The sequence below is a fragment of the Notothenia coriiceps genome, unplaced genomic scaffold, assembly GCF_000735185.1.
Source record: "Notothenia coriiceps isolate Sejong01 unplaced genomic scaffold, NC01 NC01_scaffold00023139, whole genome shotgun sequence".
NCBI lineage: Eukaryota > Metazoa > Chordata > Actinopteri > Perciformes > Nototheniidae > Notothenia > Notothenia coriiceps.
In genome coordinates, this window is record NW_011355840.1 from 258,873 (window position 1) to 263,249 (window position 4,377).

The 4,377-nt window shown below is 35.1% G+C and overlaps 1 long non-coding RNA gene across 2 annotated transcripts in view; it reads right to left on the reverse strand.

Annotated features, from left to right (window-relative positions):
• Nucleotides 1-570: 570 nt before the first annotated feature.
• The window catches only part of LOC104954266 (uncharacterized), a 6,563-nt gene continuing 2,756 nt past the window's right edge, over nt 571-4,377 (reverse strand). For both annotated transcript variants that reach the window (XR_799317.1, XR_799316.1), the window contains exons 3-5: nt 2,080-2,187; nt 1,847-1,912; nt 571-1,766 (exon numbers count right to left, since the gene is read on the reverse strand). This is a non-coding gene — a long non-coding RNA (uncharacterized lncRNA). The remainder of the gene's footprint in view (nt 1,767-1,846; nt 1,913-2,079; nt 2,188-4,377) is intronic.

Below are 4,377 nucleotides of genomic sequence, written 5' to 3' on the forward strand. Positions count from 1 at the left end.
GTGCTGCTTTTTCTTCTTCTGCGGTTTTTAATGTGCGGTTACAGCATTAGCATTAGCACCTAGCCTGTGTTACCAGACCTGCATTTACTTTTTAGAAAAGTTATTACATTATAAACATGAAAACACACTTTAAGTACCAAAACCATGCATAAGATCATACAGTCTATAATAATAATAATAATAATAATACATATTATTTGATCATATGTATTGATGCATTTATGTTAAGCTAATTGTATTCACTTTATTACTGCTGGATAGCTCATGTTGATTCATACAAATGAATATATAATATATACAAATATATTATAATTATTTATTGATCATATTTTATTTTATTAATTTGAATCTGCAAATGAAATAAAATAATTTGATATCTTTCTCTGAATTGCACATAATCACCTCATTACATTTAAAGGTGATAATAGTTTTTGTAAATGCCAGAAAATTATTTTTGCAGTAAAACACAGTTTCACACAAACAAAGACATCATGATTCAAATTGTATTTACAACTTTATTGTAGAACAATTGTGAAATAAAAAGAAGAAGGCACTAAAAACAAGCTTGTGATGTTACAGTTTCAATCCCACAGGGACCGCCACCACTACAACATTCATACAAATTATATATATATATAAAAATGGTACATTATGCAGCTTATTCAGGAACAATTTGGTAAATATTTTCATTTAACGAAACTTTTCAAGGACAAAAAAAAATCACATGTTTTCCAGGTTTTCCAGGATTTGTAGTTTCTGTATTTCTCACCAAAGCCTTCAAAATGTATTATTTAATATTCACAGATTTGCCCTAAACCCAATGTTCTGTATTGCTGCTTTTCTGGTTATGTCAGATTATTGCTCAACTCATAAACCCAAACAGTATACAGGTATACAAAATAAACTAATAACGTATGTTTATGTATTAACTGGTATCTGTTTGGTAATCAGATTAAAAAGGCAAAATACAAATGAATTTGAAATGACAAAGGCTGTCAAATGCAGCTATTTATTTGATCTTAACATATATTTATTTAAGTTAATGAGGGATCGTTTTGTTCTGTACAGAAATTATTATTTCATTTCTCAGTGTAACGGTGTACTTTAGGGTCGTTGCATTTCACCAATATTTTATATAAAACTAATTGCAGATCAACAACAGGACAAAAAAGGACCCAATCTTAATACTCAAAAAACGGATAAACATTAATAACATTTAAGGGTAAAGCAGCTAGAATACCTTATCCGTCAAAATAAAATGACAGTTAAGTAACATTTGAAAATTGTGTTCTGGAAAAATAAACTTTTTGCTGATATTTTGCTGTGAAGTATAACAGCTGCCTGGATCATGTTCTGACTGTTTATTTTTATTTTATATGCAATTTAACTCTTGTGGTCGCTTGCCAGTAACATAAAAGCTTTTTAACTTAAAATATAGAACTAATTTCACCAGTATTATCTTTTCCAATTCCAAAATGCCACACAGGAAGATAAACGAGACATTACTGGATGAACCTACTGTTCTATGACATTTACCAATATCAACTAACCACTTTGTCATTGTGTTAGCGTCATGATCGGCAACATACACAAATAAGATTATACATAAAAACTGAAATAATATGTGCAAAGATTCAGAAATGACAACAATTTCAGTGCAAAAATCGCAGTTTGGATTTTTGTGTCAGCTGCAAGTCGCTTTAACTGGAATAAAGAGTCTCAGTGTCTCGACTTCAAGGATTCCTTCCTCCTGACAGCATCTTCACCTTTGGAATATATTTCATTATGTATACACCAATCAATAACAGCATCATGGTGTAGCATGATAAATTAAAAGTGAACTCACTGTGAGATTGAGAGACTCTAGAAAGAAGGAGGATATCCCTTACTGCTGGTCCTCACACACACAGCTCTGGAATTACATTTATAGGTCAGTACGTGATATCTGCTTTGCAATAAAAACAAACTTACAAACATGTATTTATTATACATGTAATATATTATACATAATATATTTGTTACTTGCTAAACTAAGCAATGTTTTTTCTTCTCTAATCACATGTATATTAGAGCGCTTACTTCTCCACTGCAGGATGCAGACTGAACGTTAAGTCCATGATCTCTTGGTGCCGTTTTATGGGCAGGTGAAAAAATCCCGGAAAGTCCTCCATGCTGCTCCTTCTGTCACTGAAATAATCAAAGATAAAGTCTTTAAGTCAGGACAGTTACTCAGTAATATCAGGTATAAACAATATTCATCTAATGTTTAACAAAACTAAATAAGCAGGTCATTCCAGCACAACAAAGGCTGTAGCAGTGCACTGAATCTGTATTACATATGAAACTGTTATAAATATATTTTCCTCCTTTCTTCAGTGGTGTAGTGTCAGTTCACAATGCACAGAACAGGGTACAGTAGTAAATAAAGAGTAAAGCAAATGCTCCTGAACAAATGGGCAGGTTTTTTTTTTGAGTATTTGAAAATATGTGCATTAACACTGGATTAAAGTCATTCAAAGGTTAAATGTGATTACTGGGGATTTGATTTTATAAACTAAATAAGTTATACATGTTGCCTTTGCACCTTATTGATATATGATATGATATATTTTCACCTTTTTCTTACTTTTTCTTTTCTGCAACTGTTGCACAATAACTTTCCACAGTACAAAAACCAAGTCTTCCTTATCTTATCAGCAATCTGAGCCTGACAGCATTAAGTGAGTCTTCAGTGCAGAGGTGAGGTCAGCTGTGTGTGTGTGTGTGTGTGTGTGTGTGTGTGTGTGTGTGTGTGTGTGTGTGTGTGTGTGTGTAGGACCTGGCAGCGCAGGTACAGAGTGTAACTCTCTGCACATAATAAACACAACACACATGTCTGAGTGTAACGGACACTTGACATATACAGGCACGTACCTTGCCATAAACATACATGTTCCATGTATGAAAATGCTGACACAAATCTACTTTTCACTCTACTCTCCCATTCCTAAACCAATTATGTATGATTATGTAACTGAAACTAAAAACAAAGCCATTTGTTTGGAGGAGAGGAGAAGGAGGCAGTTTATGATGAGAGTTCATCAATCTCTCAGCAGATTAGGAGGCCTTGTAAATGTCAGTTTGCAGTGACCCCTCCATGGGGGATGGGGCTGACTGTTGGTATAAGAACGAAATGGGCTTATGTCCAGGACAGGTCAGACCTGTATGTGTGGAAACTCTTCTAGCTCAGAATTGCCTTTTAAAAGAGAATACACAATTCAAATCTGCACACACAGATATGATGATGTTGCCAAGAGCCAAACTACTTTCAAACTTTGTGTTTGTTTAACTATTCAGTTTTACTTAGCTGCCAAACATCTCTGAATCGTTATACCACATTGCAATGAAGTCCTATAGTGTGAATTCTATATTTCTATACAAGTGATCAATATGTTAATGAGACATCTACCAAAACTTAGTCATTTTTGTATCATGTGTACACACAAATGTATAGGTACATTCTTTTTCATGGAACATAGCTAAGGTATGCTATTAAAATCAAGTGCATCTAATGGGATCATGTGCTTATAAAAAAAAGTCCCTGTATTACATTACTCACTATCAAAACAAGTGTGCACATAATGGTGATGTTCTATTCTAAAAATTATAATAAACAAGATAAATTAAAATAATAATAACAACAATACGGTTACAGTACTGTGTATTTGTGTGGCTCAAGGTTTCCACACAATCTGACCTCTCAGCTGGTTGTGTCTCTTTACGTTGCAAAGATCTGTTTCCTCATGTGAAACCATTTGCATTCCCTGACTCTGCAGTTACACACAACAACTATAGCTATCGTATAAGCCCACTTCTAAATATAGGCCAGTGAGAGGAGCTCTGCAAATCTCTGTATTCAAATACCCACTTGGCTCGGCTAGAGAGATACAGAGGCCTGGGACGAGTGCAGAGTGGCACAAGTTGGAGCTTTGGCAGTGCAGGGAAAAATGGAGAGAGGGAGAGAGAGAAGGGGGGGGAGCAAGACAAACTAAAAGATAGTGAGCGAGAGAGAGAGAAAGAGCGAGAGAGAGAGAGAGAGAGAGAGAAAGAGAGAGCGAGAGAGTAATGATCTACACATGGTTTCATGCTGGAGCCTCAACATAGTAACCATAGACACATGCTGGGGCCTCCTGGGACTCATCAGCAGGACACAGCTGTGAGCTGGACAGCAGAATTCTATTAGCACCAACTATGCACACATGCACTAACACACACACACACACACACACACACACACACACACACACACACACACACACACACACACACACACACACACACACACACACACACACACTACACTACTACTACTATATATAGTTACATACTAATAACGTA